The 23,411-nt window shown below is 43.1% G+C and overlaps 1 long non-coding RNA gene across 1 annotated transcript; it reads right to left on the bottom strand.

Moving 5' to 3' along the window:
• Positions 1–5,527: 5,527 nt before the first annotated feature.
• Positions 5,528–22,960, bottom strand: LOC140707638 (uncharacterized). Its single transcript, XR_012087808.2, has 4 exons — positions 22,883–22,960; positions 21,049–21,106; positions 16,013–16,166; positions 5,528–5,727 (listed from the first exon to the last, which is right to left on the bottom strand). It is a non-coding gene; the product is annotated as an uncharacterized LOC140707638 (long non-coding RNA).
• Positions 22,961–23,411: the final 451 nt, after the last annotated feature.

Here is a 23,411-nt window from a genome sequence, read left to right as displayed (position 1 = left end):
ATCGTTTTAATACGTTTTAAAAACTGCTCAGCTGCTTTCAATGTGATACCAGTTCAGTTGCTTTTAATGTTGTAATAATTTATTGCATGCTTAGCTTTTAATGTTGTTTTAATACCGTAAGTCACAGTGGAGAAAGGTGAGGTATAAATAATAAAATGAAATGAAGTGAAGTGAAATGAAATGAATGCAGAGACCTTCCCTAGGTTTGCCATTTGAGCAAATAATTTTTATGCAGCTAAGAGTAAGGCCAGCTCTGGTGTTAAATGGAAATATATTGTGTTCCAGATTTTTGAAATTTTGACCAAAAAAATGATTACTGGATTTCAGCATTCTTTTTTCAAAATATTTCAAAATGTGTAGTTAATAAACGATTGGCTAGAGTGAAATATCTCAGGGCTTGGCTACAGCAGTTTGCTGGAGGAGTTGATGTGGGCTAAATAGGGTCACATAAGGTCAGATAGAGATCCTGTATGCCATGTGCTGCAATCTTTGCATTTATATGGGATAGCAACCCTATTTGGTCCACTTTATCTTAAAAATCGAAGGCTTCTTCCCCAAAGTGGGAGGAGAAAGGAAGAGGCATGTTGTGGGGATTTTTTAATTTTCTTTACATCAATGGAGGCCAACTTGATTTGCAAGAGACATAAAGGGCCCTCCCCTTTTGCCTCCTCCTATCTCCTTCTGCTGGGGGGCAGCCTTCAAATTTTTACCCTGTAAGATACAGAAAAATGCTGCCCTAATTGGCATCAACACATATATTTTTTGCTTCCTCCCTTTGCTCCACAAGCAGAGGGAGGAAGTTTTTAATTTTCCATTTACCCCATATCATCAAGTGGTTAAACTCCCTATATAAACCACCAATGATATGGGGAAATCAAAAACAGTTGGCAAATTGAAGCACTCATCTTCAATTTGCCATCTCACTTTGGTTCATTTCCAGCAAATGCACAGACTGGAAATAAACCAAAACAGAGTGATCCTACCACACCAAAAATTAGAAATCCCTGACAGGGGCCAGAAAGGTGCTGGTAGGAATGTTCTGTGGACACGCTGATTTGCTGCAGCATAGACATTGTCTGATTGCCAGCTTTAGGAGCAAACCAACCCATCCCTGCAGTGGACCAAACAGTAGTCAACCCAAAAGTTTTTTTTTCTGGATGCCTTGAAACTTTGATTTCTGTCTCCCCAAATCTATTTGTCTGAAATGTAGCAAACACTAACCCCTGAAGGGTCACGTTATCTGCGAATATGTTCCATATCTGACAAACAGAAAAAAGGTAGAGTCTTTTTAAGGCTTCAGTTATAATCAATGGAAGGAATGAACCCTTAGTTTTCCAGCACTCAACTTCAGCTAATGACCAGTTGAGCTGAACATCCTTGAATTGATCTGAACTAACCTGGGTTGTTTTTAGAATTGACAGGTGTCAGCCCAAACCAAGTCAAGGCCAGTTCATACCCCAATATATGTACCAAAAAAATTCAGATCCTAGAAATGTGTTTAAATTCTTGTAAATAATCAGTGCTGTGGTGGTGGTGGGGAAAGTTCTGCTGATGATGAAATCATCTTCTACAGGATGTTTGGGTCAATACAAGAATATATTTTGGAGGGTTTAAAACAGTCATCACAAGATTGATAGATGATTATTTGATGGCAAGACAGAGACACGCAGGACTAAAAGAATTCAATATGAGACTGAAAATAGGTCCTGCTCAGCATTGGCTGTTAGAGCACATCCAGGAGATTCACAATGCAAAGATGTTCAAAGATTGTATTTGCTTCCTGGAGACAGATAATTTACAGCCATTTCCCGTGAAACGACATTTATTTTTAAGAATGTTGTTCCTGGATTATATTGGAGTTGAATTTCTTGTTCTTTTTCCATCAAACGAGGAAGCTTGGCATAGATAACAGAGGAAAACTGGCCGTTATTATAAGAGAGTGACCTTAGTGTATAAATGGCAACTACTTGTCTTGTTTGTACTTTTAGATTTGATTTTATTTAAATGCGTAGGATACTGAGAAACACTTGTAACAACTTGGAGCTAGTATAATAAAGCTACAAGATTTTTTGTGACAGCTTACAGTCTCTGCCCCTCCAATTTTTGTCAGTTGCCTTCTGACCAGATCCACTTTTACACATGTACAGCAATGTATATTGAATTTTATAGAATTCACCTAGAATTAAATTTAACCAAATCACATCAGAGATACGCTTCTTTTTTCTGCTCAAATCCTAAATTATTTGCTGTCTTCTGCAAACTTGTTGGCTCACTAAACCCAATTTCCAAATCATTTAGGAATCTGAGTGTCATTGGAACAGTTGGAAATAAGGAGGTGGGCACAGTAGGAAGGGAGCAAGCGTATCTTTTGCTTTCTCTTTTTCTGGGTTCTTCTGCAAGATAAGAAACACAGCTCCTCCCCTTGTGAGATAGGCAAACCATCTTTGCTTCCGGGCTTTGCACATCATATGGCAGGAAGAAATGGGAAATGTTGACTCTGAGCTACCGGAAGGATACCACTCCCAATTAATTCAGCATTGGTGTCACATAGGCTGGTATCTGTCTGTCTGTGGGTGAAAACAGCCCAGTGCGGCTCAGGCTTAATCTGCAAATATGATTGGTGATGGACATCTCAGAAGGAATCCTGTTGCAGAATGGATAAAGGGATGATGGGCAGAAATGTGCATTCCCCATAACAACTAGTTTGATCTCTAGTATTCATGTCACCAATTCAGTACAGGGAAACACCTCTGACATCTAGCTTATAACCTTGCTCTTATTTCCTGTGCAAAATTACAACATGTTACATCTCAGAAAATGTTCAGCATCACTGGCCATGTTATTTAGGGGCTCCTTTTAGTTGAGTGTCCCTATTCCATTCTATTGGCAGTGACTAATGGGAGAAATAAATGTTTACTATATGACAGGCCTGCTTCACAGTGCATGAAGCTAAATAGTCTAGAAAGAGATGGAAAAACAAAGCTGCAAACACAAAACCTATGTGACTGTAATATATACGTAGCTTGACTATGAGCCAGTACATCTCTTTCAGGCCAGACGGAGAATAGCAGTTTTCCAACTACTTAATTCTTCAGAAGCTGGAGCCGCTCTGTGAGGACCTAGTGAAATCCTATCGCTTCAGAGTCCTTTCTATTTTCAAGGCCTTGGTCAGTGGGAAGGAGGAGTGCGTGGATGGCGGCAGATGTGTTCACACATACACGTGCGTACAGACACTTGTCTTACCTCCTAATAACCTTGGGGCAAATTTTATATGATGCAGAATTCAAATAAATCAACAATCTGCTCCAGTATATGGCTGGAGTCCTGATAACTGGCAGCACTGCATAATGTTCCACCCATTAGTAGTAGTAGTAGTAGTAGTAGTAGTAGTAGTAGTAGTAGGAGTAGGAGTAGGAGTAGGAGTAGGAGGAGTAGGAGTAGGAGTAGGAGTAGTATTGCAAATCTCTGGCTTCTACGGCATCAACCAGAGATTGCCTCCATTGATTTCAATGGGACTTTCACTTAATGCAAGGGAGTGCTGATCACTTCCATATGTGGACTCAGAAAGCTCCACTTTTTAGACCGTGGAACGCTGTATTATTGGAACAGGCCAGCAGGATCCTGGCCTATGTTCCACATATAGTGTAAAGCTGTCCAGTGCCAAAGTAAGCAGATAGACAACCTCAGTTTTCAGTCTTTACACCCAAGGGTAGAAGAAGTGGCATAATACAAGATATTTGAAACATTGTACTTTTCCTACTCAGGAATGGTAGAAATGGTGTCCTGTTGAGAAGTTACTTCTTCCCCAACAGGAAGATTGGGACTGAATTCTAGGTTTGCACACCTCCCTCGATCCATGACAGTGTAATGATTGCACAGGAGGTGGCAGTATCTGTTCCAACGTTTCTTCTGTGTTATAGAAGAAATACAGCCTTCTGTAAATCCCATCTAAAATACACATGAAATCTCCCAGTGTAGCCCTCAGGGACGCCATCTGAAGAACCCTGAAAAAGGAAATATGCTATGAGACCACTCATCCAGATGAATAGAACCTAGTTAAAATGGCATATGCATGTGCACTGTCTTTGGGCAAATGTGCACAGATTAAAACACATGAGGGCTATTTGTATAACTCTGGAATCACTACGGAGTAGAGCAAGGAGCCACTGTTCACCTCCAGGCTGGAGATACACGGCTCGCCATTCAAAGAGTTAAAATTAGGGTCAGTGATCTGAATGTGATTTGATTTGAATGGTCAGTTATTTGAATGCAGGAAAGGAGAAACTGCAAGTAATATAGGAAACAGAGTTGCTAGTGGCAACAGGGAAGAGGAATGACAGCTGAGATGCCCCCTGAAAAAGTCCAACATCTTTCCTGGATACTCCAACTAACAAGCCACCAGGGAGGACTCAAACTGAGGCCACTGTGTTCTATGTATCCCCTTGCAGCTGCTCTGCCAGCCGTTTTCCAGAGCTGTAGGGCAAAGAGAAAGACTTGTTTAGATAGCCTTTTTGTGCTCCAGAAACTTCTTTTTTTAAACTTCTCACATGGCTTTCATTTACTAAACGTTACTGAAATATTATGATACTGTTAAAATTGGATGTGTGTGTACAGTTGTGGAAGGATGAATGTTGTATGGGCTTTGAGTAGGCAGGTGTGGCAAAGATGTCAGGGCTGTTTGCATTCTCCACATTCACGGGATGTTCATTTGAACACGGAGAAACAGAAACACACAGATAATGACACTGACCTGGGGGGTCAGCATGGGCTGGAGTTTTTCCCTAAAAGGTAGAAAATGTGTGGGCCCTGATCTGTGTGTATTTTATCGAAGCACAGAGTAGACTAGCTGACTTTTGCACAACCCTACAACATAATGTCTTTTTTATTTTGCTCTGGGCTAAATTTAAGTTGCTTTTCCCCATCATGGTGTATCTGACAAATAAGTTCAAAAACTAAGGAATTGATCCTTGACATAAAGGATATGTGGCAGACCCAGGAGTCGTTGCTTGATATGCAAGAAGCAGGGAAGTTGCTCTGACAGGGTCTGAATGTCTGATATGCACATCAGGTCTCAGTGTGTGTGCAAGTAAAGGGAGAAAGTAGAATCTGAACAGGCAGAGTTGTCGAATAATAGAATCAGCAATACTCAAATGGGAGACAGGTTATCCAGTCCTGAGATAAATATTTTTGTGGCAGGATGCCCTGAGGTAGAGGGAAACTGTAAAAACGTATTTTGTGTCCTGATGAAATATTTCAAAAATATTAAATAAACCCAAGGTGTAAAAAGCTGGTGAAACAGTCATTTTGCTACTAGCATGGGATATTAGCATCATGAAATCTGCCGTAAGATTTTTTCTTCTTCTTCAATGCTATACAAATAGCATTGAGAGGGGGGAAACGTATGTATAACCTTGGCTTACTCTTCTGTGTAATGCAGAATGAGAAACATGTTTGAGTTGGCAGTGGATACTGCATAAAATATCTTGTCCCTGCAGTCCCTTCCTCACTTTGAACACTCAATATCAGCAGTGTTGTGAGTCAAGCTTTATTGTGAGAAGATACCCTTATTCATTCATTTTAGAAGCATGGCTCTCTGATTGAATGGCTTTGCAAATGAAAGGCTTATAACAAGCTAGTGAATGGTTCGCTTGTGGTCAATGTAAATCATTCTTTGCCTGTTTACTTTCACATCCTCTTGAGGACGGGCTCAGCTCCATGCTTGGCATCCTAAAACACAATAATGACAGTACAGTTATGGTAGAAGTGGATTTCTGACATCCAGGTAATGAGAAACTCAACACTTAGTGCCACTTATCCATTAGCCAGAATGGTATGTGAAATAGATTTGCATGCTGGTGGGGAGAGATTTTACCCATAAATTGCACAGTGCAGCAAGTCCTGGAGTGCCAGAGTGACAGCCCCTCAATTATTAAACAGCTTGTGAATGTTAGCCATTGTGTGGAGGACACTGAACTGTATTGGACAGAAATAGAATGAACCACACTGTCCATTTCCAGGGCGAGGAACATATATCCCAGCGAGTGAATGTCTTTGAAATGTCAGGGCTGTATGGAATGCTAAGTCTCTGAGTTAAAATCCATAAAATATACATATATTATCCTGCACTTAGAAAAAGTTATTTTGGTTACATAATAAGAAAGAAAAAGTATATATTGTTATAAATGATCATTAATGGTAAAATAAATGGGAGAGAAGCAGAGGAAGGAGAAGGCCTTACTGGCTTAAAAGCCTTTGTTTTGATGTCACATGACACCATTGTTTAGAGCTGCAACATCCACAGTAAGAATGCCCATGACAATGTCCACTTCTGCCAGGATAGCAATGAAGAGAAGACTATAGATCAGGGGTCTCAAACTCAATTTACCTGGGGCCCGCTGGAGGCAGAGTCTGGCTGAGGATGGGCCGAATCAGATTTTCCACCAAGTGGAACAAGAGCCTGAGGAAGCCACCCAGGAATTTCCTTAGCCCAGCTGGGGCTCCGAGGAGAAGGGACGCACAAGACCTCATTGCTGGCCACAACCCCCTCCAGCTCCTTCTTCACTACCACCACCACCAGCAGGATGAAGAAGCGGAGAAGGGAGGGAGGGCCGGTGACCGCCTAGCAGGGTGGGGAGGAGGGCACGACATAATTTTTTTTAAAAAACCCTCACTGAATTCTCCTTGCCAAAGGAGAAAAGCCCCCACTGGTACCCGTGAAATTAAACAGAATGGGGCAGGGGCCCCAAAGGTACGCACACGCACACGCACACGTACACGTACATGCACACACACACACACACACACACACACACACACACACACACACACACACACGGAGGTCCAGCAACCTTCCTCTGAGCCCCCCAAAAAAGGCGCACTCAGCAGTAGGAGCTACCCCCACCATGACAGAGGAGCAAACTTTGCGAGGCGAGCCCAGGCAGCCTCCAGAACCGAGGCGGCTGAAGCAGGACGAAGAGGAGGAGGCAGAGGAAGCAGCGCTAGGTGCTGAGGTGGCCGTTGGCCAGGCTGGTGCTGGGGGTGCCGAGAGAGAAAGAGAGTCAGAGAGCCGCTTCCCTGGAAGAGGCGGTGGCGGTGGCAGCTGCTGTTGGCGGCTTGGAGGCGCTCTTTGAGGACGGGCCGGGAGCAACCTTGGCGGCGGCTCGAGTGCTCAGGGAAAAGGGCCGGCAACACGCCTCGCTCGCCGGCTCTCCTGCAAGACAGCGCCTCTTGCACCCTCCTTCCAGAACTGCAGCCTGCCAGCCGGCAGACAGACAGGCTGGCTGGCAGGCTGCAATTCTGGATGGAGGGTGCAAGAGGCGCTGTCTTGGGAGAGAACTGGCGAGCAAGGTGAGGTGTTTATTTTACTCTTGACAGCAAAAGGGTGCTTCAGGGGCAGCAGGCAATTCGGGGGCCACAAACTATCATCAAGTGCAAATGGCCCCCAGGCTACATGTTTGAGACCCCTGCTATAGATTTTTGAATGCCAGCTCTTGGAATCTCCAGTGGTCACGCTCTCTGGGGGATTTCTTTCCAAGCTCTGATAGCATCCCAGTTCCGGGCAGATAATGAAAGAAGAGTCTACCAGAGCCCATCTTGCTGAACATCTTGTTTCTCATAGTTATGGGAACCTCCCAAGGCCAGGCGTGTCGAATTAATGTAAGGCAATGAATGAGCATGGCTTACCATTGCCGACTTCCCCGGAGGATGTGAGATCTCTTTTAAGTCTCGAGTGAGCAGTCTTGGAAGAGGGGGGAACATTAGGCTATTTAAAGACTGTTCCCACCTCTTCACTTCCTCGTTCTTGCTGGCATTGCTGACAGGAGGAGCCTCACTGTTCAAATCTTTTCTAGCCACATGATAGCAGAAAGGTCCTCACAGCTTCTCGTGCATCGGGGGGGGGGTTCTCCCCTCAGTTTGGTGATCGAAAATCCATTTAAAATATTGTTTTCTTGTCCTTTATAGTTTGGTTCAATTTTATTTAATTATTTAGCAAATTCATTGTCAAGTACTGTGTTGAAAGCGGGGGTATAACAGCAGTGCTCACACACACCATACAGCTACATCAACAATCCGTTGGGGTTATAAATATTGGGGTGGGAAAATTGTTGATTATTTCAAGTGGGGATCAGGGTGATTGTAAGTAGAGTTAATTTTATTTGTAGTCTTTGTCAGTTTGCTCCCGAATAGGAGGTGGCTTGGCCTGGCCGTTAGGCTCGCCAACGAACTGCGCGCCTACTCCACCCCCCTCCGTTGTCTCAAAGCCCCAGTCATACGCCTCTAATTTGAATTTGAATCAGTTGGCCGGTTGCCCATACGATACGAAGGGCAGAGTTGCCTAGAAATTTGGCAGCTAATAACCCCCCCTTTTTTGTCTGGAATAATTTATTGGGGGCAATCTAGGACTCACCATAATTAGGATATTGGAATTAATTATATCCAGATAGTTTTTTTTAAAAAAAGGAAAGGAAATTTGGTAGAATAATCAATCAAATTTCTGGGGCTTGCTAGGTAATAAGCAAATAAAGTGCTGGTGCATTAATAATATTTTAGTACCTTACTGAATCGATTAATTGATTAATTGAGCCTCTAGGGCTTAGATAATTAATTAATTGGATAAAATAATAAAAAAAAAACAAGAGAAAAGAAAAAAGAGGTAATTAATAGCGGAGAATCAAATAATGGATAATCAATTAATTAATTATAATTAAATAAAAAATGAAGAATAAAAATATTAAATTGGAAGATAAATAATAAACATTAATAATATTTACCTATTTATAAAGCCAAAAAGGGCTTTTAGCAACCAATTGCATATTTGGCAGCGTTGTCTGAGAAAGCTGGGTATTGCTTCACGTACTTGAGGCCAGGTTCTTGAAATTTTGTTTATTGGTCACTGGTACAGTTGGAATGCAAAATGACCCTGAAGAAGGGCCAGGGAAACAAGAAAGGAGAACAGCCGGCTAAAAAAATGAGCAGTACCACAGGTTTTGCCGCCACAGTCTTCATCTGATGAGGAGTCATGGCCCGTATGGCAGCAACTACAATACAAGTTTTCTGCCCTTGAAGCCACTAGGTCAGCTAGGGCAATCTCCCAATCTAGTGAGGCGCAGCCACGCCAGTCGGCCAGGGAATCCAAACGTCATTGTAGAGCCAAGCTTGGGGATTTAACAGACAACTTAATGACAAGGTTTGCCATTTTAGAAGTGGACCAATATGATGAAGGAACATCGGGAAGGGAGGCCAAAGGGTCGATGGGCCTGGCTTTGTATCGGGACAAGGACGAAGGGAGGTCCACTCCAATTACGATACTGTCCAGCACACCAGCCTTGAACAGACAGGAGACATCTGGTGAAGCTGGTCAGGATGGCCCAGGGAGCAGGGATGAGCAGGCTGCAACGCCTTTGGCAGGTGAGTTCATCAGTGCACATGATACCATACCGCAATTTCCGGCTTCACCTGGGCTGAGCATGGGCCAAGCAATTGCACATGACACATCCATATCATTTCCAGCTGGGCTGTGACCAGGCAGCAGTTTGAATGCTGCACATGGCTTATCAGCAACACTGCCGGTGTGGCCCTGGTCTGATAGTGGCCAATTCAATCCACACCCATCTCCAACACACAACACACAGGCTTTTGGGGCTCCTAGTGCTTCTTGGCCCTTTACAGGTGCCAACCTAGATGGATGAGTCGCACCATTCACACAAACTACAACACCAGCTCAGGTAACTCTGGCGACTGGTATGGGTGTTTGGCCGTACCCTTCAGTCCCAGACATGGGTTACAATACTGTGCCCTTATAAGCTTTACCATTTGAGGACTGGGCTATGCCGCTGGGCAACCACTTGACACCAGTGACCAAGGAGAAGATCTGAGAGGGAAAGTATATGGATTTGTTTGCACTTTTGAACAGAAATGTAGAAAAGAAGGAGCTGGATAAAGAAGATGAGAGGGACAAGGAGAGACGCAGGTGTAAGAGGCCAGATAGGACTTGGTCCAATTGGCTGCTGGGTTTCTTAATTTATGCTGGGGTGTTTGTACAGGCCCAGCCTTGGCGGACATTGTCCCTATTTCAATACTTTGATCTTATTTATAGGGCATATATGGATTTCACAGGGCAAGCATGGCTTTCTTATGATGAGGCATTCCATATGAGAAGCACCATTCACCCCAATTTGCATTGGGATGAGCCACTAGCATGCCTGTGGTTACAGTCAATGGCCCTGAACAGGCCCAATTTAGGTGATAGGACAGACAGTGGGCATTTGATTAGGAAGGCATCGGCGAATTTGACTCCCATGTAGGTGTGGGGCAGGTGGTTCAACCCTCCTGCTCTGCTGGGAGTTCAAGAGATGTGCGCTCAAAGAAATAGTGTAGATTTCGGCATGAATGCATGATGTGCAGGGGACAACACCCTAGCACCACATGTTTCAGAGCCGGTGCTGAGAGGCAGGCAAAAGACCCCGGAGGGGGAAAGAAACCCCAAAGTGTGTGTGTGGGGGGTAACCCTAGTAAAGGGACCCAGTCCAATTAAAATTTTAGTCTTATAAACATGGCTATGTGACTATCCCAGAAGGGATGGTGCCAGTTATTTACTATTGGGTTTTCAAGAAGGCTTTAGGATTCCAGCAGCAGGGAAACACACTGCATTTTTTTGCAAGGTATGGAAGGTATAGTTAAAGAAAAAATAGAGAAGGAGGTACATGAGGGAAGGGTGTTGGGACCATTCACAACACCCCCATTGGAGATGCTGTGGGTCTCATCTCTAGGAATCATGCCAAAGAAAGCACCTGGCGATTTAGACTAATCCATCACGTGTCCTATCCTGAAAGGGGCTCAGTTAATGATGTCATCCCGCAGGAACTCTGCACCGTTCACTATACCTCCTTTGATGAAGCGATGGGCATGGTCCATAGGTGTGGTGTAGGGGTGAAATGGCAAAATGCAACATAAAATCTGCATTTCAGATTTTGCTGGTCCACCAGCAGGATTTTGACCTGTTAGGATTCTATTTTCAGGGGTTTTCCCCCTGTGTAGATAGCTTTTGAATGTTTTGGTTCCTTATTTGAATGGAAGCTTAGAGATAAGGCAGGATGTAGAAATGTAGGGATAAGTTTGAAGTTGCTTTATTCAGGGCAGCATCTTTGTTAACATTTTTGGTGCCCTTAAGATTAGCGAAGTAGTTGCCTCGGGAAAAGGGGACAAAACTAAGGTGGCTTTACAAGTGCAAGATATTAAGGTAGTGGAAGGGATGGTGTAGCTCCACATGCATTAATCCAGGGTCGATCAGTGGGGAAAAGGATTGGTTATTACTATGTCCTGTTGCCACATTATGATAATCTGCCCTGTACAGGTGGTGGAGACATATCTTAAAAATAGAGGATTGAACCCAGGATACATTTTTATGCATAGGGATGGTTCCCCTTTGACGAAGTACCAATTCTTGAAGTTAACAGATTTGGCCCTTCAAAGGGAAGGAGTCCAAGGTCTTAGATTTGGCATGCATTCCTTCAGAACTGGTGCGGCATCCATGGCGGCAGCCCTCAGTTACCGCCCAGAGGATATCAAACAGTTATGATGATGGGCTTCATCCTGTTATCATCGGTACATTAGGGCAATTCCTAACATCTAGGCAGGGGCCTATTTCATTTGTGTCTTGCAGGTACCACGGTGGTGGCCAGGAGAAGACACATCATGATCGTGGGACACAGCTATGTTTTTTGGGCAGCACGGGATGCTGTCACATCCCCATGGGGGAACAACCTTGGCCTTGATGCGCAGGCCCATATTGAATGGAGAGGGCGCTGTGGAATGCTGTGGCCAGCTTTGTCAAATGGCCACTTTTGGGCACCACCTACCAGAGGTGTTGGTGATACACCTGGGTGGTAACTATTTGCCGCAACATTGTGGAAAGGCCCTGATCATCGATATGATTTGTGACCTTACTTGGTTGAGGGTCACATATCCTGCCATGTGCATGGTTTGGTTGACAATCATCCCTCGGCTGTCATGGAGGGATGCCAGAAATTTTTTACCTGTAAACACTGCCTGACAGCGTTGTTTGCAGAGCTGTTTGCAGAGGCCTAGGATTGGTGATTGGTCACCAGAGGATCCACTTATACAGGCCAGATTTTTTCCGGTCAGATGGTGTACATCTTTCTGAATGAGGTTTGGATGTCTTCCTTGAAGACATCAAGGGGGTCTGCTTTTGGAGTTGGAGCAGGTTGATAGCAGGCATGGGACTTAGCATGGCTAGTCCCTATGCTGTGGCGGTTAGTGCAGATTAAACAGGTAGTTTGGTGAGTCCTAGAGCAATAGCAGGTAATTATATCTCATCTGAACTCCCAGTACTGCGGATCATGCAATTACAGTATTTGGGGAAAAGATGTGCTGGGGAGACACCCAGACCAACAGTCAACAAGGAGAGAGTGGCTCGAGGTCCGGGTGGTCAAATTTGGGATGGCAGAGTTTTTCTGTCTTCATGGCTGGGAGAACTTGGGCCAGGGACTTGCACATGGGTTGGTTGGAAGGGTCCGTTCAGACCTACGTCTTTAAAACCTGAATCCGCACTATGGCAGGATCCTCTTTCGCCAAAGGATTGGCAACAATGATTATATTCAATAAAGTGTGGCATGTGTTTAATCCATATTTCTGGTCTCGCGTGTTTGTTTCTGGGTAAGCGGGCAAAGAGAGTTGTGGAATGTTTTTTTTCCCTGAAGTCCTCAAGAACAACTGCCAGCCAAAACTGAGTTATCTGCCTCATGTACTCTTATTGGAAGGAGAATCCATCTTCTAGGAATGTTCTTTGTTTTTGTAAGAATGTTGGAATTGTCAATGGGTAATTCTCAAATTCCTGGGATTTTCTCATGTGTGGAGTACAGATAAATACATTTCCCTCACTTCAGCAAAAATGTGGAACCAGTCTTAAATGGGCACAGCTGGTGAAGACACACATCTGAATATCCACTGCCAAATGTAATTGATATCCATTGAGTTGGTTGGATTTGATGTCGATGACTATGAAATTATTTCCCCAGGGCTGGCAGTTGAAGCACAACTGTGATTAGAACTGATCAGGTTCTTGATGTTCCTGTGCATCACAGATGAGCAAATGTGTTTCCTCATAAATTTAGTATTATTATTATTTGACTGCAGGCCTCATAAGCTCTCATCAGTGTTACATCTTTAGTATATACAGGGTGTCCATATGAAAATGAGGGCAGGGTTTCTATACTTTTAATGTTTGCATGGAAAAAGACATTCAGCAGGTGTAGCTGGCATTTAAAGCGGTACCTGTTGAAATTTTCTTATTCTAAGTAACTATTAAATGCACAGGAACATACACATTTTGAAAGTCATGTTCCTAATAAAATATACTTAAAATTTCTATATGTATATTGGTTCAAATTAGGGAGGTACAGAGCCTTCATTACCCACTCTGTGCCTAAATAAAGGGAATGTACATTAGGGCCAGCCTATCCTTGTACCCTTTGGTTACACACTAATCTGATCCTTATCCAACTTTGTGACAGTATTTGTGTTTTTCCAGGTCTCCCTGAAGACTCCTGTCCTGTGAACAGGAAAATGCAGATGGCAAGGTCATGTATGCAGGACTACTCTCCCAGAACACAATTTTTTTAGGGAAAAAAGATGTTAATACAAATTTCATACACCATAACAGATGTTAATCATGTTTTGATAAAATTATTGTATGCATTTTTGCTTACAATGAAATGAGTTCTGTATTTGTCCCTATTTTGAAGGAAATCAACCGAGTACTCACTGGAAGGAGAGATCCTGAAGCTGAGGCTCCAATACTTTGGCCATCTCATGAGAAGAGAAGACTCCCTGGAAAAGCCCCGGTTTGGGGGGAAAGTGTGAAGGCAAGAGGAGAAGGGAACGACAGAGGACGAGATGGCTGGACAGTGTCACTGAAGCTACCAACATGAATTGTGGAAGACAGGAGGGCCTGGCATGCTCGGGTCCATGGGGTCACGAAGAGTCACACATGACTTAATGACTGAACAACAACAAATATGTCCCTATAAATCTGTTAGTTTTTGTATTGGTTTCACAATTGCCAGTCTGTGACCACACATCATGCCATTCTGTGATCCATAACAGGGTATTGGGTTAGATACTTACTGAGTATGGAATGCTGAAGATTGGGCTGCCAATATGTGGAGCAAACATTAATGATGGTCTCACAGGAGACCTCATGTATCTGATCATTTCCCAATAAACAGAGGCATGAAGGAGTCTGAATCACCAATTAAAAACAAAATAAGGGCTCATTCCCAAGGAATTCCTTATAAAGATATGCCCACAAATTTATTTCCACAAGCATCAAAAAAACTTCAACCGGAAGGAGGAAAGTATGAAGCTCAACAAAACCTGGCTCCCAGCTCTCAAAAACACAGAGTGCAAAAGGTCAACGAACTCCACCCAGCCACAAGGTCAGGGGATTACTACACACAAAAGACCAGCTAATGACACCCATCAACCACAGGGACAGACAATCTCCCCTCCTTATCAAAACAATACACCCAGAACAAAACACACTAATCAACCATCTGCTGATTAGGACAATAGCCTATCTCACAAACTAGCTTTCTCACAGCCATAAATACTCCACTCTCAAGCCTACCCAGAGCACAATTTGCTGTCCTCTGAAGATGCCGGCCACAGAGACTGGCAAAACGTTAGGAAGAACCACCTTCAGAACACGGCCAAGGAGCCCGAAAAACCCACAACAACCAATATTTCCAGTTTGCTTTATACAAGATATTTGCAGTTCCCCTTTTAATATGTAACTGCCCACTGAACGATATAGGATGTTAATGAATGCCTCTTGGCTGCATTGATATTTTTGTATGTGTCCACGTTTAACTAAAAGAACAAGTAAGGAAGGGCTTCTCCTGCCATCATTTCCTTTGGGAAGCCAAGCAGAATGATCTAGCTCTGAAAAGCTGCCATCCACAAGAGGGCATAAAATCTACATTTCCTTTCATCTGACTGGATTTGTGGATTATCCTGCAGCCAGCCCAGATTACTGAGTTATTTTACATCCTTCATTGCTGAGTTCTTCAAACTGATATAACAACAGGTGCATCTCCAAGATTTGGCAAATGTGGACAGAGAGAAGCTGTAATCATATAGTTGATTAGCATTGCTGTGCACAATCATAATTACTCATCTCCTAATCTTTCTGAAACCTGTGTCAGTGGCCTGCTATATCATGCTAAGAAGGTAAATGTATCTTTGCTTTTGCTTCTGTTTCTGAGAAAAGCACATCAAATGGCAGCACTATCTTACCCAAAGGAAGTAGACTTCCATAAATGCATAATACAAGCACACCTCAAAAACATTATGAAAACACCCTTAAATGGCTGCAGGAGCTACCAGTTGTTTCTGCTACATCCAGCTCAATTTTCATGGTGACTGACAATTCAGAGTGATTTTATTGCAGACCACTTTTCCCTCCATCCTTGTACTATGGGAAAGGTCCAAGCATTTCCCCATGTTTACCTTCTTTGGAATTAACTTCATCTTCTTTTTCATTCTTTCAGGTAAATAAGATCTTGCTTTGCTGATCCATGCTCCTGTAACCTCTGGGCTTGATTACTACAATGTGTTCTGTGTAGGGCTACCCTTGAAGAAACTTCAGAAGTGTTAGTTGGTGCAAATCACTACAGTATACCTCCTGATAAATATTGGGAGGCATGCTAGTTTTCCTTCTGGTCTATGCCAGTTGTACCCAATTTGTTTTCGATCCAGTTCATAGTGCTATGTTTATAAAATCAGGCATAGCTTAGACCTCACAGCCTCAAGGACTAGTTCTACTCATATGAAGCTGCTTCCTTTAAGAGAATCAATCTTCAGAGTTTATTATTTTGTTTTGCATTATAGCTGATACAAATGTCAGCAGCTTAGAATGTCTAACAGTTCTTCCCTAGAAGGAAAAGGTGAAAGTTGTATGCTCCAGATATGCCATCCATCACTACTAAATCACCTGGCAAATGGCTTTCAGGGCAAAATGCAACCTTCAAGGTAGACTTGGCCACCACTGGTCCTTCTCTCCAGCTGTCTCTGGATCAGAGATCGCAAACATTATAGGACATCCTTGGAACCAAAAAGGGCAACGCCGACTCAGGCCAGTAAGTTATCTATACATGGGGAAGATATCAAATTCAAGTTAAAGCTTCATGGAATGACCTGCACACACAGTATTTCAAATGCTGTAGGATTATTAGAATGAAAAAAGGAAAGAGATGCATCAGACAGAAATAAGAAAACAAAAACCATATTTCTGTTCTATATATACCGACTGTGGCTCAAATTCAGAATGACAGGATTTTGCTGATGTTGAGTATTTTTATTACTTGTATAACCCACTAACAATGGTGGTACCTTGACTTTTCAGCAAGAGATTTTCATTAAGAAGAAAACTCAGTGAATTTTGTCTGAGGCTGAATAATCTTTTTTCTTTTGCATTCTTAATATTGGAGAAGAAATAGTGACATTCTTATGGTTATATTCAAGGGACACTTCATGTACACAGACACATATACTAGAAGCAAAATTAGATGGTATAAGACATTGGTTCTCAACTTTGGGTAACCCAGGTCTTCTTGAACTGCGGTTTCCAGAAGCCTTCACCACTGGGGTTTCTGCCCGGTGTTTCTGGGAATTACAGTCCAAGAACACTAGGGTTACTCAAGGTTGGGCACCACTGATATACGAGAATATTCCATTAGCCAGCTGCTACTGAAATTCAGGTACAGAAAAGTAAGCTATTTTTTGTCATCACTGCTCCCAAACTCTTAGGGGTTGTCTACACTTTGAAGTTGCCCACAGTCCATCTGAACTTGTTGCTACTGTAAAGAAACTTGGAGAACAATTTTTTTCCTGTTTTGATTCTCTAGATCAGTGGTGTCGAACTGTGGCCCTCCAGATGTTCTTGACGTTCAACTCCCAGAAATCCTGGCCAGCAGAGGTGGTGGTGAAGGCTTCTGGGAGTTGAAGTCCAAGAACATCTGGAGGGCCACAGTTCGACACCACTGCTCTAGATCATGGATTTCCAAGCTGGGGGGTCATGACCCCAAGGACGTCACGAAATGTTTTCTGGGGGATTGCCGCAATTATTTTTATTTGTCATTATTTTTATATAATTCATATATTAAAAATGTTTTAATTTAATCCTCTTGGCCCACAGATAAATAAATGTAATCTGAACAAGAATTGTAGGCAGCCTAGAGTTCTTAGTAATTTCTGTGCCCCTTTGGGTAGATTTTCCTTTTATGCGTGCGCATCACTCCTACCCCCCCTCCAAAAGAGCCACTCTTGCCCATTTCTCTCTGCTCCTCCACAGTCACCTTTGGAGGACTGAGCTTAGCCCTTTAGACCAGAATGTTAGCCCAGCTCAAAGAGCCCTGAATGAGGCGAGTACGGAGTGCACGCTGGGAACTCTGGTGCCCAAGATGGCAGCAGTTGCTGCTGCTGTAGCAGTAGCACCTTTTGCTTTGCCTGAGTCTCCCACTCTGCTGGGTACGGCAAAGGTGGCAAAGTGAAGAGAGAGGAGACCACAGTGGGGAGATGCCTCTGGGCCATGCCTGAACCTTGGAGGAGGAAGCTGAGAGGGGCAAGAAAGTGAGGGAGGAGAACCAGGGAGAGGAGGGCCAGTGGGGCAATGGTGAGATGGTTATTTGTGCTTGAGGAGGAGGGGCTCTTCACTGACGGGACTTTTGAGTGAGAGGAGACATGAAAGGATTTCCATTTCCACATTCAAAATAGTAAATTAAGCTCAAAGTGTATCGACATTTTTTTAATTTCTCAAATTTTATCTGGTAGAGGCAGATTTATAGCACCCTAATAATGTATTATTGCATTAATATTACTATATTAGTTACTTGGTTGGAATTATATTCTGGAAAAAAAAGGTTTTAATGTGTTTTCTTTTTATGCAAGTGTGGCGAGGGTGTCACTTAGCTGTTATAAAAGGGGGGATGTGACTCAAACGAGGTTAGAAACCACCACGCTAGACATTAGTTTTAACCTTATGGATACCTGGATTCAGTACTGGTACAAGAAGTATAAGGAAAATTGAACAAATGTTCAGTGAGGATGGGCCCTTGGAAAGATGATGCTGATAACTTGGCTCAATCTATCTTCCTCTTGAAAAGGACATGATTAAAAAATATGTGGAAGAAACTGGCAAGATTCATCCATCAAGGCCTGAGGTTTCGAGTGTTTAGGTACCTGTATATTGAACCCTGTTCCTTCTGAACAAGGGTTGGTACCTCTTTTATTTTTAACAAAGCAGTCAGGCCCTTCTCCTGTCAGTTATAGCTGTACGTATAGAATTTGGAAGGAAATATCCTGAAGCTGAGACTCCAATACTTTGGTCATCTTATGAGAAGACGCCTTGGAAAAGACCCTGATGTTGGGAAAGTGTGAAGGCAAGAGGAGAAGGGGACGACAGAGGACAAGATGGTTGGACAGTGTCACCGAAGCTACCAACATGAATTTGACCAAACTCTGGGAGGCAGTGGAAGACAGGAGGGCCTGGCTTGCTCTGGTCCATGGGGTCATGGAGAGTCAGACACGACTTAACGACTCAACAACAACAACAAATAGAATTTGGCCAGTACAAATGGAGAGAATATCAATTAAATTCTGTTTTAAAGACTATACCAAAATTCACAAATGTATTTCATATGTGGGATAGAAAGAACCTAAGATTAAAAAATGAATGTAGGAGATTTCTCCATCCAGACCAAGGAATTTGACTGCATTACTCTTACAAATAGGGCTTCAAATATCTTTGGGCTTAACCATGTTGGAGCTGAATTCAGATTGCTACCTGTATCTTTTTCCCTGAAATATCTCTATTGCCTATATAGCAGTTAGGTTTTATCCATGCTGGGAACACCAGTGCCTGTTGAATGTGCCTGATGAAAGTGGGGAAATGGGGGAATCATTATATATATATTGTATGAGTGGTGGAAATAATTTGAAGTTTAAGGTTCAAATATGTGAGAAAGCAAAACTAATAGACTTACCCACCCTTAGTAACTGTAACATACAGCCCTGCTCTCACCTGTCCGTCACAGCTGGGCAGTGGAACATCAGCCAATGAGGGGACGGAGGGTGGTGCAGAAGGGGGAGGAGCTGGAATATATATAGGGGTGTGTGATGTGTGAGAGGGAGAGATTGATAGATTGAAAGATTGAGAGTCAGTGATTAGCATGTTAGTAGGCCTGTGAGCCAAATAGTCAGTGAGGGAAAAGTCTGTGTGTGCTATAGTGAATGAGAAACCGTGATTTACAACTTGATTATCTACCCGTGATTTACCGGTACTTATTTTATTTTTGTGAAACCAATAAACACTGTTTTGTTTTGGAAGAAACACTTGTCCTTTTTTGAATATTAAATATAAGTGGTGGCAGCAGTTGAACAAGAGTAGTGAGCACTCCTGGAGGCCTGAGTTGGCAGAGGCTTCAGAGTGGCCCGCTACAGTAACCAATACCACGAAATCAGGGAGAATGTAAAACAGCCCTCTGTAATTATTCCTTGTTAATGGCATTTTAAAGTTTCATTTTGAAGTTAAGTTAACAAATAAAGGAAACAAAAAAGAAAATCACCAAATAATGAGACAGCAAAATCTCTTGTGAAGAGGGGAAAAAAGGAAACAGACACTCACTGGGACAATTAAACTAAACAGCTTGAAGTGAATCTCATTAACTACTGAAATGTTTGAATATGTGATCTGAATCAGAAAAAAAACCATACAACTGCATCTGACTGGAATGTGATCAGAAGCATGGAACCATTTTTTATTTGTTGGTGGCACTGGAAATGTAGAGGATGGGTGACTCTCTTGGTTGATGAAAAAAATGGCTACTCTGTAATGATGATGGAAAGGGTGGAGCCAAACATTTACCCTTATATTAGGTAAAAGGTAAAGGTAAAGGTTCCCCTTGACAATTTTTGTCCAGTCGTGTTCGACTCTAGGGGGCGGTGCTCATCCCCTTTTCCAAGCCATAGAGCCAGCGTTTTGTCCGAAGACAATCTTCCGTGGTCACATGGCCAGTGCGACTTAGACACGGAACGCTGTTACCTTCCCACTGAGGTGGTCCCTATTGATCTACTTGCATTTGCATGCTTTCGAACCGCTAGGTTGGCGGGAGCTGGGACAAGCGACGGGAGCTCACTCCGTTGCATGGATTCGATCTTATGACTGATGGTCTTCTGACCATGCAGCACAGGCTTCTACGGTTTAGCCCGCAGTGCCACCACGTCCCTCCGCAGCGCCACCACATTCCTCCGCAGCGCCACCACGTCCCTCCGCAGCGTCACCACGTCCCTCTGCAGCGCCTCCGCAGTGCCATCACATCCCTCTGCAGTGCCACCACGTCCCTCCGTAGCACCACCATGTCCCTCTGCAGCGCCTTTGCAGCACCACCACGTCCCTCCGCAGCGCCACCACGTTATATTAGACCTCAGTAAATCTTAGATTAACTTTTCTGTGAACACAGTTGGTGCTATAAAGCGTGCATCTTCATTAGCTTCTTCTACATAAATTGGGATCCCAGGCAGCAACACCAGGCTGGCCATTTCTGATGTCACAAAGGTGGAACAGCCAAGGACTGGGAGGGGGCCTTTATTGCTTCTGGGGTAAGAGATTGTGGAAATGGGTGCAAAAGATGACACCTGGCTACTTAAGTAATATGGCAACCTTAAGTTGGGGAAAACCCACTTTTTTGCATTTGTGGACTGATAGAAAAACATTCCCAGCAGTAGCAGCCAGGTTTTAATTCCACTTTAACCATAAACACACATTTCTTTTAAACTTCTCCTCCTCTGCCCCCCTCAGAGAACTTGAGAAGAATCCTGGTTCCCTGGGGCTGCAGCAGGTCCCCTGAGACATAGCAACCCTACATCCCAAATTAACTGAACCCCAAGTACCAGTTTCACTCTGCGCCACGTTTTTACTTTGCAAAGTTTGCAAAATGCTGAACAAAAATAAATTGAAAGAAAAACAATTACCTATCTCTATGAGAGATCCATCGAGTATTGGATGCAGCTGCAGATGAGCAATTTCCTCCTGTGTTTTAAAAAAAAATCCTGATAAAATGTGTATACACAAATGCACGGTTTTTTTAAAAATAGCTTGTTCCACAGATTGTGTGTGCGAACTTCACATTTGTGTGTGGATAAAAGTATATATGTTTGTACAGCTCAGGCAAAAGGTGTCATCATTCATTGATTCTAAACCACTGAAGGCCATGGGATGACACCTGAATGCCTTTGAAACAAAGCCTTATCAATGTTGTCATGATTTGTAGCCTAATGCTAGCTTCTGTTCAGCAGTTGTGAGTTTATCTTCTCTTTTCCAGTGCATTCTGAAACTAGTATCAGTAACCTAAGGGAGTCCTGAGCACTTATCGTTTACTCTGCAGATCAGCTAACTTGCAAAGCATGACATTCCAAAGACTGGGAGCTTAAACCTCCAGCCATTTCTTCAACGGAAACTTATGGCTGTTTTTAATATAGGTAAAATCCTGAGGGATTTGACTCACAATCATTCGCTGACATGCTGTCATTAAAAGCTGCACACAAATATGAAAAGCCGAGCAGTTCTGAATCATGTTCCTTTTTACATTATAAGCTGAGTACTTCTCAGAGTCTTTGAAAGGAAGCATAACAAAGCACCCTGAACACCACCTTAGGATATCTGTGGGTTCTAAAACTACAATTTTACGAGCCGTCAAATCTGCCTGATTCGTTAGACTTCCTTCTGAGTAATTTAGCCCAGGATCAGACTTCTGAATTGGCGAAGCTCACCCCCAACCCCAGGACCTCATTTTGTCCCTCTTTCCTGGTTAATATTACAGCTTTACATTCTGTGCCAAATTAACTCCTAGCCCCACCTGTCTCTGCCTCTCTCCCTTGTTGCTGCTCTTGTCCAATTTGGATGGAGCTAGCCGTGGCACCACAGGTCTGAAGGAAATGATGGAAGATCTTGGGCTCAGCCAAAACTGCAGGTAGTTGAGGGGAACATCACCCACGTCGACCATATGGTGAGGTGACACTTTGTTTTCGTTTCACTCCAGCAACATGTGGGGAATAGCCTCTGGCATATATGGCTGTTTTAAAAGATTAGACAGACTCATGTAGGATAAGGCCATCAGCCGCTGTTAGATACAGAGCTTAGAGAAATTACTTGTCGGGATTACAGCTCCCAGAATTTCGCAGCCAGGCGGGTCAGGTCCTTTTCAACTCTACCTCAACCTCATTCTACAGCATGTGTAGACCTGGCAAGCAGGCAGGTTTTAAACATGTTTTACTCTACTTTTTTATTCCTTTTCATTATTGTTATTATTATTATTATTTTGCTAGATAAATTTCCAGTAGAGGATAAACTTTTCTGGAACCAATGCAATTTCAACCAGAAAACACTGCCTCTCTGAAATGGATGATTCAGCAACCTGTGGCTCCTGTGGATTTTTTTTTTTTAATGTCAAAATGAATATTTCATTGAGACTTGTCACTCTAAAATAAAATACGGATTCAGACTGGTGAAATAGATAGATCTGGGGAAAAGAAAGAAACATGAAGCTCAAATGTCAGCATTTTTCTTTGTTTCTTGTAAATCATTCAACTGGGTGAAAATGCAAAACATATGAATCAATCATTTGTTGTTGTTTTTAGAACTAACGAGTCAAGTCACTTTTATCTTTTTTAATGAGATTATATATGAAGATATTTGGTGTTTTTTTTAAAGTTCTGCTGTGAGTTCAGTTTCCTCCACTCCCCATACCTGATGACCTGATTTCATGCCACTGTGGTGAGACAGAAGAGAGGCAACTGCCTGGCTTACCTCCATATGCATCAAGGTTGGAATCCAGAATACTATGTCAGTAGTGCTCCTTGGCTCCAGCAGGTGGGATTTAAAGGGACATACCTGGGAAGGAGAAATTTCATTCAGGTGACTATCTGGGGTCATATAAATAAGCCTGCCATGTGCCATCAAATATTGCCATCATGAACTTCATCTAAAAAAGAAGCCTCAGCAAGAGCTTCAGAAGAACCATCAAAGACAGAGAGGAATGAAGGTGACATGTATTGGATGAAGCCAAGGAAGTAAGGCAGCTCTTCACCCAGATGGCAGAAATCAACTATATGGATTTATGGAAGATCCTGAGCAGCAGGATATTGTAGGCTGAATAAGAATCTTTGCAGTGTTCACAGGCTAAAGCTGGTAGGAAAGAGGCAGTGGTGGCATAGGTAGGGCAGATTTCATGACACCCTCACACATGAAGAGGCTGGTCAGGAACCTCAACCGAGCCCTTTCCTCCTTTGCTGAAGCACTGGGAGTTGGGTTTGATGAAAAGCTTCAGCTATTCCAT

Source organism: Pogona vitticeps, chromosome 1, assembly GCF_051106095.1.
Source record: "Pogona vitticeps strain Pit_001003342236 chromosome 1, PviZW2.1, whole genome shotgun sequence".
Taxonomy (NCBI): domain Eukaryota; kingdom Metazoa; phylum Chordata; class Lepidosauria; order Squamata; family Agamidae; genus Pogona; species Pogona vitticeps.
Note: the sequence above shows the minus strand (reverse complement) of the source record. Positions and strands in the feature narration are given on the sequence as shown.